The 20,036-nt window shown below is 49.5% G+C and overlaps 1 pseudogene; it reads left to right on the top strand.

The window, feature by feature from the left end:
* The first annotated feature begins 1,886 nt into the window (after window positions 1-1,886).
* Window positions 1,887-20,036, top strand: part of LOC119536392 — a 32,950-nt pseudogene continuing 14,800 nt past the window's right edge.

The following is a 20,036-nucleotide window of genomic DNA, read 5'->3' on the forward strand; positions in this document are numbered from 1 at the left end:
ACTGGGTGAAAATCACCTTAGCAGGGCCACGGTAAATTCACCGGCGTTTCTGGACAGCAATTTGGCAAAGTGTTTAAAGAACCTTTAAAACTTGTAACTCCTCTAAGCAGTAATTCAAATGCAGGAAAAAGAATGAGCATTCAAGTTGTTTGGCCCAAGATAATTCACAATAACAAAAAAGATTGGACCTGGTACAGCCAGGAAAAGAGTTTGATGGTTCCTCAGAAAGGTAAACATAGAATTGCCATATAACCCAGCAATTACGCTCCTACTTATGGAAAAGATTCAAACAAAAAGTTGTTTGTCAGTGTTGATAGCAGCACAATAGTCAGATGGAGAAAACTACCCAAATATCCATCAATGGATGAATGGATAAATAAAATGTAGTATATATGCCCAATGGAGTGTTAATCAGCCATGGAAAGGGATGTGGTACATTGTGATACATTAATGCATTCTTGTGGGGGCAGACGTATTAGTGTGGATTGGGTTGGAACCTATTGGTTCAGTGTCCATGGAGATGTGACCCACCCAACTGTAGGTGGTAACTCTGATTGGATAATTTCCATGGAGATGTGGCCCCGCCTATTCAACGTGGGCCTTGTTTAGTTTACTGGAGCACTATATAAGCTCAGACAGAAGGAGCGCATAGGGAGCTGGAGCTGAGAGACATTTTGAAGACGGCCGTTGGAAGCTGACGCAGACATTTTGGAGAACACAGTTTTGAAACACAACCTGGATCAAGCAGACACCAGCCACGTGCCTTCCCAGCTAACAGAGGTTTTCCGGATGCCAATGGCCTTTCTCCAGTGAACGTACCCTTTGTTGATGGGCACTTTGTGACCTTAAGACTGTAACTTTGTAACCAAATAAACCCCCTTTTATAAAAGCCAGTCCATTTCTGGTGTTTTGCATTCCAGCAGCATTAGCAAACTGGAACATACATATGCACGCTGCATGTTGGTGACCCTTGAAGACCTTATGTTAAGTGAAAGAAGCCAGTCACAAAAGACCACATATGGTATGATGCTCTTTGTACGAAGTGCCCAGAAGAGGCACATCTATGGACAGGAAGTGGATTACAGTTGCCAGGGAAGGAGGAGAGTGGGAAGTGCCTTCCAGTGGAGGAAGGGTTCCCTTTTAGGGTGATGAAAATGTTCCAGAACTAAATACAGGTGATAATTGCACAACACTGTGGATGTACTAAATGCCACTGAATTGTTCACTTTTAAGTGGTTATAATAGTAGATTTTATTTTGCATGTATTTTACCACAATAAGAAAACTGCAATATCCAAAAGAGAAAATGTATTCATTCATTTTGAGGGCAATCAATTTTTAAAAAAATCTATACATAGAAATAGGTTGGAAACTGAATGGCTAAAATATAAGGACAGCCAAGGGTGGTGGGACTTTGGGTGATTATTATTTTCTTCTTTATTTTTTTCCTTGATTTTTAGACTTGCAAAACATGGGGGAGGGGTGGGGAGAAGCTCTAGAAGTAAAGCAGAGGGAGGGATTCGTTTTGACTACAGAGATGCAGCATTTGAACTGGGAGTGAATGGGGAGATCTCCTGCTGGGGGGTCCTCCCAGTCCCTGCCTGGAGCCCCTCTCTCCGTGACTAGACCACATAAGTATCAGCCCAGGACCCCAAAACACGGACCTCCTTCTCCAGGAGGTAGCCCCGTGTAAGTCTCCTCATCCAGGAGACTGCCCACGGCACCCAGAAAGTGGCTTGCACCCCAGGAGGGCCTGGGCAAGCCCACAGCACACTTGGTACCATAAGTTCTGTGGTAGAGGAGCCCCGAGTGCAACACCTAGCCCAGCTCCTGGATGAGGGCATTGTCGTCTCTCCCTGCAGCCCCGTCCCGGCCACACCCTGCGCGATGGACAGCACACTGCTCGTCTGCGACTACGGCTCGGCCTTCAGCAAGGTGGGATATGCCGGAATGGAAACCCCCCAGGCCATGTTCTCAACCATCCTTGGGAATCTCCGGCACGATGTAAGTGATGGAGCATCCTGCTGTGGGTGCGCCCTGCCCCCTCTCCAGCAGGGCCCACAGAGTGCGTCCTTAGAGCAGGGGTTCCCCAACTTTAGTGCACGTCAGGATCATGGGATACTTGGCAAAGTGCAGATGGTCATGCTGTACCCAGAGTTCCTGCTTCGCTACCTCTGGGGTGGGGCCCCAGGACCTGCAGCCGAAACTGCTGGGCTGGGTGGAGCAGACCAACTGCGTCACCAGGAAGGAGGGCAGGCGTGAAAAAGCAACTGGTTCCATTGTCGCCAGAGCACAATTACCGTCAGCCAAGTCACAAACCAGACCTGGGTGGGTGCAGCCGGTGACCTGCCTTAGCCCATCCTAGCGCTGTCAGGAGTTAGAAAGGTTTCGCACACCTAGAGCATGTTAAAAAAACAAAGCCACCATGTACTTGAAATGACAAAAAATAAAACGATTTCAGCTTTTCTCAAAAATCAGACACGAAATCAGATCATGTCCCTGCATCTACTAAACACTTGCATGTCTTGTTTGGAGATGGGTGGGACTGAAACCCTGGGAAGGTGGAGACCCTGCTTGGTGGGTGGGTGGGCTCACCAATCAAACCCACCGCTTCTGTGTCCACGAGATGTCAGCTGCTTTGAAGCCTTAACATAATGGACTCATCTGAACCCAAAGGAGAGAGAAACCACTGGAGAAAGAAAACAGAAATGGATGCATTGACAGTAATTCCTCTTTGAAGTTGAGAAGAGAAGTAAATAAATGGTGAGGCCCGGCTTTTTTGCACTTTTAAGAGGGGCTTGGAGGATGACAAGTCGTTCTCTAGCCTGAGTGGTGCAAGGGCAAGTAAGCCATAAATGGCAACTGCCACTCGGCCTCCGAAACAGAACTCAGCAGGGCGGGGTGGGCACAGGGTACACAGGCTGCCCGGGTGGGCTTTCTCTGCTCCCTGCAGCTGCCCGTGGACATGCAAGAGAGTGGACTCAACACCTCCAGAGTTCCCTGCTTCTCAAGAGAACTTAGAAACTCAGATTATTGTGTCAAGTTTTTAATTAACTCTCCTTTTTTACAAACCCCATGCAGTCTAAACAAAACACGTCTGCCGGCTGGGTGCCGCGGGTCCGCCGTGTGTCCTCTCGGGGAGGGCTGGGTTGGGGGGCCCCTCCGGCTGTACCAGCAAGTCCGCATGTCCTCTGCAAGCTGCTGTCTCCTCCTTGAGGGTCCGGTGCCTCCTCTGGGCTCTTGCGATGGCAGCAGCGGGAGGCCCTTAGCTCCAGGCTCACACAAGCGCCCTAACTTGGGAGAACGTGAAGCCTGGCACCCTTTTGGCAGGTGCTTTGGTTACACCTTCCTCCGGGAGAGGAACAGGCCACTCTGGAGGTAACTTCTGGCACCTGCATGGTGGGTACATGGTGGAGGCAAGACCCCACTGAGGTCAGCCTGAGTGCAGAGTCCAAACTCTGAATTACGGTGCTGCTCCTAGGAAAGTCTCCTTTTTCCACAATAAGGAGAAGCGTGGTGACACGGAGAATCCAACATGCCACAGGAGCCCATGGTGGTCACTCCTGTGCTTGCAGCTCATGAAGCAATTATGGGCAATGTTTCTAATTATTGCAATTAATCTAATTGCCATGGAGCCAATTACCAGCAACACTTGCAATGATTTAGCTCTGGTGTACGGTGCATCCATGACTGTGGCTCACCGGGTAATACAAAGCAAGCCTTCCTGCCTCCCCACTGGAAGTGGGTGAATTGCTCATGGATCTCGGGGAGCCAGTAGATCTGTCCCTCACTGTCCAGGTGGCGGGGATCATAGCCTCGGCGGCCCTGTACCCTAGCCAGCTGAGCAGCCTGTTCCTCCAGAGAAGACAGCTTGGTGGTTAGGAATGCAGGCTACAGGGTCAGAGAGAGCCGAGTTCAAATATCAAATATCACTGGAGTGTGGGCAAGCATGCCTGCTTAGCTTCCTGTAGCTGCCATAACAATGACTTAGAACAGAGCATGGTCATTCTCTCCCAGAACCATTGTGTCAGAAGTCCAAAATCATTTTCACTGGGGTAAAGTGAAGGTCTTAGCCAGACCACGCTCCTTCTGGGGGCTCAAGGGGAGAATCCACTTCTGGGTCTTTTCCAGCACCTAGAGCTGTGGTCCTTGCATTCCTGGGTGTGTGGCTCCACCTCCAAAGCCGCAGCTTGCCTCTGGCTGCAGGTGTTGCATCGCCTACTTCCCTCCTTCCAGGACCATGGGTGGCATTGGGCCAATGCATCATCCAGGATCATCTCCCAAGTCAAGGTCCTTGATTTAGCCACATCTGCGAAGCCCCCTTTGCCACGTGTACTATCATGTTCACATGTTCTGAGAATTAGGAAGTGGACCTCTTGAGGACCCCTTCATCAGCTACCACAGTGCCTTTGTAGCTCCGTCCCTCCTTTCCCTAATAGGTTCACCAAAGCACGTATCTCACAGATTTGGCCAGAAAGTTAAAGGAGATGGGGAATGTGTGCTTCACACATTCCAGCCCACAGAGCTGCTTGACGACCACAATGACAAGGAGAAGTCTCAGCTGCCTTCCCCTCCACCAGGGCTCATCTTTCCCCCAGAGAATGAAGCGACTTGGGGAGCACTTGGTCTAGGGCAAGGCTCTCCCCTCCCCTGGAGCCCCCACCCCACCCCAGCAGGCTTGAAGCAGCCCAGCACAGAGCTCAGCTTCCATAGGGGTTTGGGGAGTGATTCCAGACAGAGACACAGGGCTTCCAGACAGCGAGGGCATCAGGGTCACCTGTGGAGTTGAACACATTGAGGTCTCCTGGCCCCACCCTGGATCTGCTAAGTCAGAACCTCAGGAGGCAGGGGCAGTGGGCCCAAGTTCCATTATAACAAGCTTTCCAGGTAGTTCTGATATATCTGGTCCATACCATTTGTGGATCTGCCCTCAGGACCCACTGCTCTCAGGTCCATATCCTCCATTCTACAGGTGAGAAGACAGGTGTTTACAGAAGAGGCACCTGGCTGGTGATGCTGCCACTCAGACCCGACGTGGTGGATTGAATCATGTGCCCCAACAGAAGGCGTGTTCTTAAACTCCATCCTTATTCTTGTCGGTGTGAACCCTGTGCTGGTTTGGATGCATTACATCCCCCAAAATGGGATTATCTTTGATGCAGTCTTGTGTGAGCAGGAAACGTATTGGTGTTGATTGGGTTGCAGACTTTTGAGTGGCTGTTTCTGTGGAGATGTGATCACTCAACTGTGGGTGATTTCTTTCATTGAATAATTTCCATGGAAGTGTGGCCCTGCCCATTCAACGTGGGCCTTGATTAGTTCACTTGAGCGCTATATAAGCTCAGACAGAAGGAGTGAGCTTGCTACAGCCAAGAGGGACACTTTGAAGAATGCACAGGAGCTGAGAGAGGAGCTGCAGCTTACAGAGACATTTTGGAGATGGCCTTTGAAAGCAGACTTTTGCTCCAGAGAAGCTAAAAGAGGACAAACGCCCCAAGAGCAACTGAGAGTGACATTTTGGAGAGAAGCTGAAGCCTAGAGAGGAACGTTCTGGGAGAAAGCCATTTTGAAACCAGAACTCTGGAGCAAACACCAGCCATGTGCCTTCCCAGCTGACAGAGGTTTTCCGGACGCCATTGGCCATCCTCCAGTGAAGGTGCCCGATTGCTGATGCCTTACCTTGGACACTTTATGGCCTTAACACTGTAACTGTGTAACCAAATAAACCCTGTTTTATAAAAGCCAATCCATTTCTGGTGTTTTGCATTCTGGCAGCATTAGCAAGCTAGAACAAACCCACTGTAAATAGTACCTTTTGAAGATGCTATATTAGTTGAGGAATGGCCAAACCGAATCAGAGTGTGTCTTAATCTGTATTACTGCAGGCCGTCTAAGAGAGGAAATGCAGACACTGTCAGGCAAAGAAAGCCACTGGAAACCAAGGACATCTCCGTGTGACGGAGGCCGTGATGTCGGCCAGGGAACCCCCAGGACTGCGGTGAACCAGCACCAGAACACTACAAGCTTTGGGGAGAAAGCATGGTCTTGTGGACGCCTTGACTTGGGTCTCCCAAATGCTAAAACCACAAGCCCGTAAATTCTTGTTGTTTAAGCCAACCATTGTGTGCTGTTTCCATAGCCTCTTGGCAAATCCAGGATCCTGATTCCACCCTCAGGCAACTGTTCTCTACATCAGGGGGTGGCAAACTCTTTCTGTAAAGGATCAGAGAATAAACGTGTTTTGGCTTTTTTGATGCTACTCAATGGTGCCATTGTATCATGAAAGGAACCACAGACAATATGGAAATGAATCAGCATGGCTGTGTTCCAATAAAACTTTATTTATGGGTCATCAAAATTTGAATTCATGTAACTTTTTTTGTGTCATGAAATGTTATTCTTCTTTTGATTGTTTTTCAACCCTTTAAAAATTTAGAAACCATTCTTAGCTTGCGGGCTGTTCAGGCTGGATTTGGCCCATGGGCCCCAGTTTGCCAGCCCCTGTTCTCTGCGACTGGGTTCAAGAGAGCCTGGAACTGTCTCATTGTCTCTGAAAGTCCCATTGAAATGGAGCTGGTCCATGAATCTCACACGTCTCTTAGCCCCCTGCTTTAAGCACTAACAAAAGGCAGGCTCTCTTTAGGAAGAAAACTAGTATCAGTTTTTGTGCAGCACAAGAAGTTGGGGCTCTTTCCCCTGGAAACCAGCCACACCCTCCTCCTGTGGCGTCACCCTGAGCGGTTGACTCGGGCGTCTCGACTGCCTCCTCCAGCAGGTCAGGGAGAGCCAGGTGGGCGAGCCCTGTGACGAACCTCGGGGATCTTCCAGGCAGAAGCAGCAGGGCCTGAGGGCTGGGAGGAGGTGGGCACTGGGGATGAATCCAAACCACACCCGGGAGAACCAGTTTGGTTTGTTACCAGTTTCAGTTGAAACTGAGCCATGGGGTGTTCCAGAAGAGCCACCCAAACTCCCAACATAAAGCTTTGATGCTGGCGATGGTGGCTGGCTTCTAGCCCCTTGAAGGTTCCTGAGTCAAGGAGCTACATGAATTCTAGAGATAAGACACCAAGTGCAATCCAATCTCCATTCTTCTATTTACAGTGTCTGAGCTGAGTGAGACAGGAGAGGCTTGCCCAGGAGCATTGTGATAACTCTCCAAGGCCCTCCCAATCCACAGAGGAGACTTAGCTTCATCCAGGACAACTTCCAGCCATAATCCTCAGAAGAGAACAAAATGTTCTCTCTATCAGCCTTTGTTCCCCAGGAGCTGGAGCTCACCCTGAGGCTGGCAGGTGCTCCCCCTCGGCCGGCTCTCACTCCCAAAGTTGCAAAGTGAACACGTTGGCTCCTTCACTGTTACCAACTTTCTCTTTGTGGAACCTAATGTTCTCCTTTAATCGTTCCCTATCAACCTAGGGAAGACAGACATGCATTCAGTCCACACTGCCCCACCCCACTTTGGGGGGCTTTATCCCATAGCATGGAGAGGAGGAGCAGGAGTAAGTTCTGGGGAAGCAGCAGGGGTCCATGCATCCCGTGTTATAACCGCGCTGTTATATTCGCTTGCTGGGGCTGTAGTAACAAAGGAGCACAGAGCAGGTGGCTTAAAACCGTGTATGCGCTCACAGTTCTGGAGGGGACAGAGGGTCGTTCTCCCTCCTTCTGGAAAGCCCCCAGAGGTCCGTGGCTTGCAGCTGCCTCGTCCAGTCCCTGCCTCTGTCTTCTTCTGGCCGTATCCTGAGTGTGTGTCTCCTCTTCTGTCTTATCTCAAATCTCCCTCTGCTTTTCTCCTGTAGAGAAACTTGTCATTGGAATTAAGGCCCACCCCGAGACTCTAGAATGATCTCCCAGTGTTGAGATCCTTCATTTAATTACATCTACAGGGTCCTCTTTCCAAATAAGATCCCATCCATAGGTTCCAGGGATCAGGATGGGGACATATATTTGGGGACCACCATCCAGCCCCCAATAGCTGGTTTCTATTTACTGCCGCTCAGCTCTGTGCCGAGGGGCTGGGAATTTGCAAATGACATTTCCCTGACTCCCTTATCCGCTGCTCTGCAGTTAGGCCAAGCAGGAGACCCTGCAGGCAGACAGGGGGTGGAAGGAGGGGAGGGGGCTTCTTTTCTGTTTTCCTGCTCCTTTCCACTAGGCTGCAGTCACGCCCAGCCCCCAGCTTCTCTGCACCCTCCAGCACCTCCACTCAGTGCCCTACGGAGGTGCCCTCAGTGGCCAGGCAGAGCCCCCGGGTCTGAGCTCCTTGTGCTGTAGCCTCCCGTTCTGTCCATGGCCCCCAGCCTCAGCCTTAGCAGGAGGGTGCTTTCTCCTGCTTAACCCTCTGAAGACTCCTGTAACCAACTCCTGGATTCAGTCTTTCTGTTTGAAATACTTGAGGGGTGTGCCAGTTTGGATATATTATGTCCCCCCAAAAAGCCATGTTCTTTAATGCAATCTTGTGGGGGCACACTGATTAGTCTGTTGATTTGGGTGGAACCTCTGATTGAATTATTTCCATGGAGATGTGGCCCTGCCCATTCAGGGTGGGTCTGAATTAGATCACTGGAGTCCTTTAAGAGATGCTTAGGGGCCAACAGAGCTGCTTAGAGATGCTTGGAGATGCTTGGAGATGTGAACAGAAGGATATTTGGAGATGCTAAGCTAAGAGATGAAGCCCAGAGTTTTCCTTGGAGAAGCTAAGAGAGGACCCCCAGATGTTTAGAGAGAAATGATCTAGGAGAAAAAAACAAGGATACATAGGAGCTGAGAGATAGGAACTAAGAGAGAAGCCCAGAGACATTTCAGAGAAAGCCATTTTGAAATGCACCCCCGGAGCAAAGGACCAGCAGACGCCAGCCACGTGCCTTCCCAGCTGACAGAGGTGTTCCAGATGCCATCAGCCTTTCTTCAGAGAAGGTATCCTCTTGTTGATGCCTTAGTTTGGACACTTTTATGGCCTAGGACTGTAACTTTGTAACCAAATAAATCCCCTTTATAAAAGCCAATCCTTTTCTGGCATTTTGCATAATGGCAGCTCTAGCAAACGGGAACAGTGGGCATCTCTTTTCCTGGCTGCTACAATAATTGGTCCTGTAACATCATGTTGTACCATGACAGCCCCCAGCCCACTGGGGGAAAAGCACATGTTAACTATACAAAGAGTGGCTCAAGAGGAGACAGAAGCATACATAAAATCAGTTACACAAATATAAGGTCATAGTGAGAAAAACCAAATTCTTCATCAAAATAAAAATGAGTGACTAAAATGAATTATGAAAGCAGCAAACTATCTACCAGAGCCACCATGGACCAGGGAACTGTGCTGTGTTTTTTCCTCTAGGAGACAGCTCTGTCTCGAGGTTTGGGCTTTAGGGCCAGTGTCCGGGCAGCTGGGTCAGTGGGTTTCTGTCTCTAAGATGGGTCAGAACACTGAGAGAATGTTCTGAATGAACTCACACTTCATTCCAGCTATAAACTCTCTGATTCCTGTTCTGGTTTGCTAAAGCTGCTGGAATGCAATATACCAGAAACAGATTGGCTCTTACAGTGAGGATTTATTAATTCACAAATGTACAGTTCCAAAGCCATGAAAATGTCCCAATTAAGGTAATGAGAGGTAGATACCTTCTCCGAGGAAAGGCCAATGGCATCCGGGGCTCCTCTGTCACATGGGAAGATACACGGCTGGCCCTGCTGAGCCTTCTCTCCCGGATTTAGCTTCTGGTTTCAGTGGCTTTCTCCAAAATGTCTCTGGGCTTCTAGAAGTGTTAGCTTCTCTCTTAGCTTCTTTGAGCTCTCTCCAAAATGTCTCTGCCTTTTATCCTCTCACAGAGGACTCCAGCAAGGGGATTAAGACCCACCTTGAATGGGCAGGGTCACATCTCCATGGAAACAATTTAATCAAAAGGACCCATCCACAGTGGGTCTGTCCCCACAAGATTGGATTCAGGGTGCATAACAGATTCAAACCAGCACCGTTCCCAACCACATTGTCGACACAGTGGTCTTCCACAGCTTCCCAAATCAAGAATTCACAGCCTCGATGGAAACTCAGAGTGTCCCTCGGGGCGCCCTTCACCCCCACACTCTGTCCAGGGTCTCAGTCCAGGAACCATGATGGCAGTGAGCCCATCCTTGGGAGCCTTATGAGAACATAGAGGCAGGAGAAAGGCTTTCCCCAAAGCCAGTCCGTCCATCCCAACTAGCACAGATGCTCCAGCCTGCAGCATCCAGCAACCGGAGCCCAAGCCGAGCATCGTCCATCCTGTTACGTCAAATAGGAACATCAAACCACGGTGGTGTCGTTCCTTCCTCACTCCCCACAACCATCCTGTTGCCTCCCCTACCTGCACTCACTTAGATTTGGGTAAACCGAAAAATGTCAGAGGCGGTGGAGGCACTGCAGATAATGTGCATCAATTTGTCTGTGGAAGTTGGGGTTCTCCAGAGAAACAGAACCACAAGACATGTATGTATATAGAGAGGGGAGGTATATTTTAAAGAATGGGCCCATGGGACTGTGGGGGCTGGCAAGTCTGAAATCCATAGACGGGCAAGTGAACTGGACATTTGGGCAAGAGTAGGTGCTTCCGTTGTGGGTCCGAAATCCACAGGGGAGGCGGGCGGCTGAGAGCCCAGGCAGGATATTTATGTTGCAGTCTGAAGGCACAATTTCTTCTTCTCTGGGAAACCACAGTTTTGCTCCTAAGGCCTTCAGCTGATTGGATGAAGCACACCCACATCAACTGACAGTAGATGCTAATCACATCTGCCAACTACCTCCCAGCAATGTCTAGACTAGAGTTTGGCCAAACAGCTGGACACCATAATCTAGCCAAGTTGGCACACAAAGTCCTTTTCCTTTATAAAATGCATTCCCGTTGATGATCCCACTTTCTTGATCCCCAACAATGCAGCAGCATGGTGTGGGAAACCGTTGTCCTTGTTTTATAGACAAGGAGGTGGGGACTCAGAGAAGACAAGCAACTTACTCAGGGTCTCACAGCATGTGGTTCTCTCACCAACTGCAGGCCTCTTCTGCTAAGAGACAGACTCCTTAGCTCTGAAAGCTCTGCACAGATGGGCTGTGGTGGCCATGCGGGTGGATCTCACACACCTGCTTCTCCAGGGTCCCCACTGCTGCACTCTGAAATTCATTGCATCAGGGCCACGCTTTCCAGGGGCCGTCCCCAGCCAACGACTGAGTGTGGCAGGGATACTAAAACAGGCTGATTCCTGGGAGACCTGGCACTTCACTGATGGACTTTAGCTTGAAAACTCTTCCACAGCCTTGCCGAACTTTTCTTAGACTGCACAGTGGTCTAAGACGCCCACCCAGCCTTCCTTCCCACTCTCCTGCAGCCAGGCTCGGGCTTGGACGATAGCCTGAAGCATCTCCCAGCCTCACCTGGCTCCCTGCCTGTTTTCTCTGACAGTCGTATTCCGCAGCACAATTCTTGTAACTTGAATCCTGTTTGGTGTCTGCTTCTTGGCAGACCTGGGCTGTACACATGGGCCAACTGGTCAACCCCTCCAAATGACAGAATGACTGTATTAATCTGCCATGAAAGTAGCTAGGTTCCTCTTCATAAAAGACAACTGAAGTTACACTGCTGACCCTTCCCCACCAACCATCCAAAGCAATTGTAGAAAATAATTCCTCCTCTGCATACCATTCTTTCCTCAGTCAGTCTCTCCTTTGTTGGCCTCAGTTTCCTCATCTATGAAATGGGCATGATGAGTGTCAGGGGGCAGCTCCTCAGAACACTTTTCCCCTTGAGGAAATGCTGAACCTATTAGCAGCCTTTTTTGAAATCATGTAAAGGGTCAAAAATGCCAACTTGGAACCATCCCCACGACCATGGCTGGCTCCCATCACCCCTCATTGTTCTCGGGCAAATGAAAGCTGAGGCGAGTCCAGCCCCTTGGCCACTTTTCAGAGCTGATCTCTCCTGACCTGTATTTTTCAGAAAGTGTTGGTAGGAATGGAAGAGAAAGACTGGTTCATCGGAACTGAAGTTCAGAAAAACCGAGAGAAACTCAACTTGCAATATCCGATTTCTCGGGCGAATGTTACCAACTGGGACCACATGGAGAAGGTAGGCAACAGCTTCGGTGGGAGGGGACGTGGTCGGAGGGTCCCCCACGACGCCAGCTGGCCCACCCGCTACCTCGGTCCCCGGGACAGGGGAGCTGCTGGGCGTCGACACTTCTTAGCTCCCGGCCCCCATATGCATTAAATCATGCCACTAGCCACGTGGGTTCCAGAGTCAGGATACCCAGATGTGGGTTTGGATTCTGCCTCCACAGCTTATTAGTTATGTCATTTGGGCCCAATAATTTGGTCTCTCCGGCCCTCAGTTTCTGTATCTGTAAAATGGGGGTATAATTTTTCCTGCCGCATAGAACCATTCTGAGGATCAAAGGGGACAATGGGTGAAAAGTCCTGAGTTCAACATAATAAGATGTAATAAATACAGCTAGTTTGAACCATTCTCTCTTAGTAACTGAGGCTGCTTCTGACCAGGGCATCCATTTATAGTTGTACCCATTGCATGCTGCCTTAGGGGATGTATTCGTTATCTAATGCTGTGTGACAAATCTCCCTGAAACTTACAGCCTTAACCAACGAGGGTCGTGTATTACCTTTCACAGTTTTTGTGGGTCAAGGATTATGGCGGCTGAGCTGGGTGGCTCTGGCTCAGAGCCCCACGTGAGGCCGCAGGCAAACGTCAGCTGGGGCTGCCACGTCCGACGGCTTCACTGGGGCTGGAGGGGCCATTTCCAAGATGCTTGATGAGATGCTTCTTCTTCCTGTGGACCTCTCTACAGGGCTGCCCGGACACCCTCCCAGCAAGGGGCAGGCGTCCCTCGGAGCAAACAACCGAAGAGGCCAAGGGATATGTTGCAGTGCCTTTAGGAGCTAGCCCTGGAAGTCACACACTGTCACCTTTGCCGTATTCTGTTGGTCCCCCAAGCCAGCCCTGATGTGGTGTGGGGAGGTACCCTGCAGGAGAAGAATACGTGAAGACGTGAGGGGCCCTGGGGCCATCTTGGAGGTTGGCTTCCGGGAGCAGCATTTTTCATACTCTCTGCTGCTGAGTAGGTGGCCCTGGTTCTGGCTGTAGCTCTCAGTGTGTCAGGGAACACAGAGACACAGGCCTCACACACGGGTCTCTGGGGTCGCTGCCCACCGGCTCGCAGGACCACGTCATCTCCTCCATTGCCACCCCCTCCCCTCCCCACCATGCTGGGCCTGGCGCCTCTGCAGCGGGTTTCAGCTCTGGGTTCCGAGACCTTCCCTAAAACCAGAATCATTGCACACCCTTCTCTGTGGCCGTACCACCTCCCATCTGCTCCCTTGAAGTCACCCTGCACGCTCCCTCCCGAGTGGTGCTTCCAATGCCCACACTTGATTGGAACGCTTCTCTGTTCCAATGCGCTGGTGACAGGGCATCCGAGGCACACACACCCACCGGTCTGGCATCGCTGTGTCCAGGGCCGCGTTGTTTCATGCCTCCAATCTCTTCCACGTGCTAACCCCTTTCCCTGACAGTCTCTCTCCAGAGACCTCCCCCTTCTCCTCCCTCTCCAATTCCCAGGAGCACACAGGGACTTTGTGCATAACAACTGCTGTGGTTTATTGGGCCCCTACTGTGTACCAAGCATGATACTGGGCTTTTTATGCCTGTCGTACTTTTTAATCCTTAAAATCCTCCATTTTAAAGGTGAGGAAAAAGGCTCGTCAAGGTAAAGCCCCTTGCCCAGCATTGGGCCTCTGGTGAGTAGCAGACACAGGGTTAAAGCCATCTCGACAGACCCGTGCTCTTTCTGCTGTGGACACTGCCCGCCGTGCCACACTGGAAACTTGTCTCCCTGTGCGTTTCGGTTCGTGTCTTTGAGGCCCGTGACCCCAGGGCCATGCCTTACAAGACTTTATTCAGCCCCCTTGCTAACTCAAGGCTTGGTGTATAAATGGAGGTTATTTATCTTCTCCAGCGTCACCCTCTATCTTTCCTGCTGGTTCAAAAGCCCAGAATGCCTGAAGTGTGATTCAACAACCACCTGTTATCTCCAATATCACTTCCTTGTGGACACAGTTGCTGTCCCATCTAGAAGCTTTGCTGCTGCTGAAGAAGGCATTGAATTGTTTCAAATCCTCTTTCCTCCTCAGATTTGGCATCACTCCTTCTACCAGGCGTGTAGCCCCAGAACAGCATCCTCTGATGGTGACAGAACCACCGTTAAACGCAACGTCCAACAAAGAGAGAGTGATACAGGTAATGGGGCCAGGCTGGGGGTGATGGGGAGAAGGGGCTCCTTGGGGGTCAAGGACAAGGATGATAGCTGCCCTTTGAGAGCCGGCCAAGTGGTCAGGCACCTGGCCAAGCGTTAAATATGTGTGGTTTCATTTAGAACTCACATACACACCCCCAGGGGGCAGGATAAGTCTTTTTCCCTTTTGAGCTTCAGGGATCTCAGGTAACTGGGCCAAGTTCACACAGCAATCAGTCAGCCTAGCCCCAGACTGTGCTCCCACAGCTCCAGTCTAGCACAAGTGTGGGTCTTACTTGCAGATCTAATTCTGCATTAGAAGCTCCAGGGTCTTATTCTCTTCTGCCCACCCCCTGCACCCCAGGAGGGAGGCAATGGTATGTGCTGACTGAATCACAGTGGATCACAGTGGATCACACTGGATCACATTGGATCACATTGGATCACACTGGATCACACTGGATCACACTGGAATGTGGGTCCTGCAAAGGCTCAGTCTGATGAGGAAAGGAAGATGTCCCCACTGCAGCTCACAGGGTCCTCCTTGGGGTGGGTGTGGCTGTAGGGTTCCAGCCACAGCTCTAGGCTTCTAACGAGGACAGAGATGAGCTAATTAAGCAAGCAGCGAGGACCAGCCACCCGGCCTAGCGGTGTCTCCAGCGGGAAGTGGTGACCTAAAGGGCAGGCCCAGGGGCCTCTCCCCACCTGCCCTGGTGCAGTTATGCACCACGGCCCAGAAAAGCCAGCACCGCCAGACACAGAGCAGGTGCGCTTTTCTGCCCCATTTAAAACAAAGCTGTAACTGGGCCAGTGAGTCCTTCTGCCAGTTCCCACGGTCAGGGCTGTGGAAGTGGGCCACAGCTGGGCTCCGGTGGACTGGAACACAGAGCCTGGAAACCCTGGCCCATGGGGGCCTCTGCAAGGTGGAGAGAGGAAGGCAGGACATCCCCTCACCCCGGGGGGGAGCAGGCCACCCCAACCCCGAGCCAGCACCCAGCCTGCGTCAGCACGTCCCCGCCTCTCCTGGGCCCACTGTCTGCCTTTCTGCCTGTGCCCCCAAAGTCACCCCCTAATTGGATCAGGCAGCATCCCAGCAGGAAGCCAAAGCTGCATCCAGATAGACTAATTGTGAACAGAGTTTAATATAGAGAAGATACTCAAAGATGAGCTGCAAGTTGTAGAAGAAGCAACAAGGGTGGGCGGTCTGCCCGAGCTAGCAGCAGGACATTTTAGTTCCCTGGGCCACCGAAGCAAATACCATGCGATGGGCTGGCTTAAACAATGATAATTTATTAGCTCATAGTTTTGAGGCTAGGAGAAGTACAAACTCAAAGTGTCATCAATGCAACGCTTTCTCCCAGAAGGTTATGGCGTTCCGGGCTGGCTGCCAGTGATCCTTGGTCCTGGGCTCCTCTGTCACACCGCTAGGCACATGGTGGCCTCTCCCAGCCCCCCCTTCTCTCCTGGGTTCCACTGACTTTCCACTTCTGGCTGTTCCCTCTGTCTGTCTCTGCCACATTCCCTGTAAGACTTGCAGTAATCGGATCAAGACCTGACCCGACTCAACCAGGCCACACCTTAACCAACGTAACCTCAGCATGAGGTCCCATTTACAAAAGTTCATACCCACAGGAATGGATCAAGTCTAGAACATGTTTTCCTGGGGTACGTAGCTCCAAACCACCATACCAGGAGCCGTGAACACCCCTGAGCCTGAAAGAGCGGTGGGTGGCTGCCAGAACCCAGGAGAGCTCCTGCCAGGGGCTGTGGTTCAGGGCTGGGACACAGCCCTCTCGAGGTGACCAAGCAGGTGGAGCTGGGGCTTCTAAACCCCCCTCCCTCCCCTGCCTCCCTCGGGTCTCCCTCTGGTGCCCATTAGCAGAACCAACAGGCCGCCAAGGACGGGAGGCTGCGGATACAGTCCAGGCAGAGAATGGGGGAGAAAAGTGGGCACCTCTGCAGGGGCAAACAGCAAACAGCCAGCACCACCCATCCACGAAGGCACTTTTCTTCACCTGTGAGCTCCACCTGGAGCTCTCCATCAGGTCAGGCACTCACTTCCCTGCCAAAGTCTTCCGTCTGGGGACTGAGAAGCGAAGGGCTTACTTTCTTCCTTGAGAAAATCTGCACTTAATAAGATTTGGGGATGTGATGCCCAGAAGAGAAGCCCATGCTGGGAGCAGCTCGGTGTGTGGGGAAGGGCCTGGCCTGGTAGTTCAGCCCCTGGCCCCAGCTCTGCCAGCATGGGTAAGCTTGCGGTACCTTAGTTTCCTCATCATAAGGATAACAGCCACACCTCCTGGGGGATGCTGTGAGGACGAAACGAGTCAGCACCCATAAAGGCTGGAAGCAGGGTTTAGCACAGGGTTTTAGACTCACAGTGCTCCTGGGACTTTGACCACAGAAACGTGGAGACCCTTCCAAGCCTGTCACCTTGTGGTCCCATAGTTGGCCAGTGGGAGCTGAGGTTGGTCCTTGTCTTTGTGCTTTATTATGGGGTGGGGTCTTGGGTACATTGTGGATCAAGAAAAATCTACCCCCCTACCTATGGTTCCAGGATCCCCTCTGCCAGGATCCAAATGTTGCAGCTACAAGCAGCCCCCACCTCCCAAACTGCCCTCTGCAGGGGCTCCTGCCCCCAGTACCCCGGCATCCCACACCTTACACCTGCGGCAGCGGCCAAGTCCCCACGCAATGCTGCCCCCTATTAGCGCACGCTCAGCAAGGACCGTGCGGGAGCCAGAGCTCCGCCATCTCAGTGAGAATTCAGAGTCCAGAGGCCTGAGGGCACGTCTCACCCTTCAGCCTGCCAGCAAAGGGGATGAAATGTCACATTCCTCCGAGGGTTCACCGTGGGCAGTAAAGGCCGATAAAGGGGTCTCTCGCTTGTTCACTCCTGCCCCTGGCGTGTAGTTGACACCCAGTGAATATTTCTTGCCCAAGCAATGTCTTCCAAGTGTCTCCATGTGGGAAACACACAATAAATGGTAGCTTGACTTGTTCCCATTATTATAAACGAAGCAAATTATACTAAGTGAAAATGTGAAGATGTCTGTAAAATCTTCCTACCCAACTCCTCTCCAACTATAGGAAAGCAGAAGGAAGGTGTGTTCAGTGACGGGAACAGTGATGGGTTCCCAGCAGGCATCAGGGACTGAAGCATCGTCACCATCATGATAAAAATATGGATCACGAGACAGTACAAGACGATGCCATGCTCTCTAGTCAGCCTCGCCATAGTCCTGCATGGAAGGAAGGGAGGGTGTGAGCGTATCTCACAGACTGGGAAACTGAGTCACAGAGCCCATTAGGGGCAGAGCTGGGACGAGGAGTAGTGTGCTTTCTGAGCCCTGAGCATCGAGGTGCCCCCTGCAAGCACCTGGGTACTTAAGGCAAAGCCTGCCTTCTCCCCTGCCTGCCGGCCCGGCTGCCAGTGATTGCTGACTTTCCTCTGCAGATCATGTTTGAGACCTTCAACGTACCTGCCCTGTATGTAGCCAACCAAGGAGTCCTTTCCTTATACTCCTCCGGTCGAACCTCTGGTGAGTGGCCCTGGGGAAGCCCTGTCCTCGTGAGCGCACACTCTCGCCGTCCCTCTGGCTAGCGACATACAGCGCAATAAAAGAAAAACCCACCACACCCACAGTCTCCAGCCCTCTCTCTAACTCTTTCCCTTGTCATCCCTCCTCGTTAAACAATTTAAAACCAGAAGCTAACTCGCTTCTCCTTTTGTTTAAACAGCTTTATTGAGGTATAATTAACATGCAATAAACCACACATAACCACATGCCCAACTTGATAAGTTTTGACATATTTACACACCCATGAAAACATCCCCACAATCAAAGTAATGAACATATCCATCACCCCTAAAAGTCTCCCTGCCACCCACCATACTCTGCCATCTCCACTCTATCCTGGACAGCCAACAGTCTGCTTTCTGTCTCTATAGATCAGTTTGCATTTTCTAGAATTTTATTTAAATGGGATCATGCAGTCTGTACTCTTTTTGTATGTCTTCTTTTCACTTGGCTTATTTAATTGGAGATTTATCCATGCTGTTGTGCATATCAATTGTTCATTCCTTTTTATTGTTGAGTAGAATTCCATTGTGTGAATGTACCACACTTTGCTTATCTATTCACCTATGAATGGACATTTAGGTTATTACCAGCTTTGGATTATTATGAATAAAGTGCCTATGAACATTCATGTACAAGTCTTGGCACAGACGTATGTTGTCACTTTTTTAGGTAGATACCTACAAGTGAAATGGCTGGGTCATATGGTAGTATGTGGTTGACTCTCTGAAGATGTGCCAAACTAGTTTCCAAAGTGGTTGCAACAGTTCACATTCCCACCAGCCATGAATGAGAGTTCCGGTTTCTCCACATCTTCACCAACACTTGACATGATTGGTCTTTTTAATTTTAGCCACTCGAATAGATGTACAGTGGCATCCCATTGTGGTTTTGATTTGCATTTCCCTAGTGACCCATGATGCTGAGCATTTTCTCTTGTGCTTATTTGCCACCCCTGTATCTACTGTGGTTGAGTGTCTATTCAAAGGTTTTGCCCATTTTTTCACTGGGTTGTTTGTCTTTCGAGAATTTGCTTGAGAATTTTTTTTAGATTCGGAACTTTTATCAGATACATGTTTTGCAAATATTTTTTCCCAATCTATGGCTTGACCTTTCATTCTCTTAACAGTGTATTTTGAAGAACAGAAGTTTTTTTAATTTTACTGAAGTCCAATTTATCAGTTTGTTCTTTTTGGTACTGTGCTTTTGATGTCATATATAAGAAATATATGCCTAAGTGAAGGTCACAAAGGTTTTCTCCTATGTTTTCTTCTAGAAGTTTTATAGTTTTTGTATTTACATTTAGTTCCATGACCCATTTCGAAAAAATTTTTGCATATGTAGTGAAGCACGGCTTAAAGTTCTCTTTTTTTGCATATGGATATCCAATATTTCTACACATTTGTTGAATAGACTATCCTTCTATCCTTTCTTCATTGAATTGCTTTTGCACACATTTTGAAAATCAGTTGTCCGTATACGTGTGTGGGCATATTTCTAAGATGCTCTATTCTGTTTCAGCAATCTACTTGTCAAACTTTAGGTCAATACCACATTGCCTTAATTCCTATAGATTCATATTAAATCTTGAAATAAGGTAATGTTAATGTAACAATTTTGTTCTCCTATTTTTAAAAATGTTTTGGCCATTTTAGGTTCTTTGCATTTCCTATATGAATTTTAGAATCAGCTTGTCAATTTCTACAAAACAGCCTTCTTGGGTTTTGATTGGAATTGCATTGACTCTATAGATAAATTTAGGGAGAACTGCCATTTTATTATTGAATCTTCCAACCTATGAATAAGTTATTTCTCTTAGGTCTTCTTTAATTTCTCTTAGCAATGTTTTGTAATTTAAACTATACAGCTCTTGAATGTATTTTATTTGATTTATCTCTAAGTATTTCGTGTATTTTGACATTGTTGTAAATGCTATTTTTCTGATTGTTCGTTGTTTGTATATAAAAACACAATTGATTTTTGTATATTGGTATGGTATCCTGAAGCCTTAATAAACTCACTAATTAGTGCTAGTTAGTTGAGTTTTTGTTGTTGTTGTTTTAGGTAGATTCTACTAGATTTTCTACTTATTCATGTTGTCTGTTCAAAAAAAAAAAAAAAAGACAGATTTACTTCTTTCTTTCCAAAGTGGATGGGTTTAATTAATGTTGTTTTTTTTACCTTG

This window comes from Choloepus didactylus, chromosome 6, assembly GCF_015220235.1.
Source record: "Choloepus didactylus isolate mChoDid1 chromosome 6, mChoDid1.pri, whole genome shotgun sequence".
In the NCBI taxonomy this organism is placed as follows: domain Eukaryota; kingdom Metazoa; phylum Chordata; class Mammalia; order Pilosa; family Megalonychidae; genus Choloepus; species Choloepus didactylus.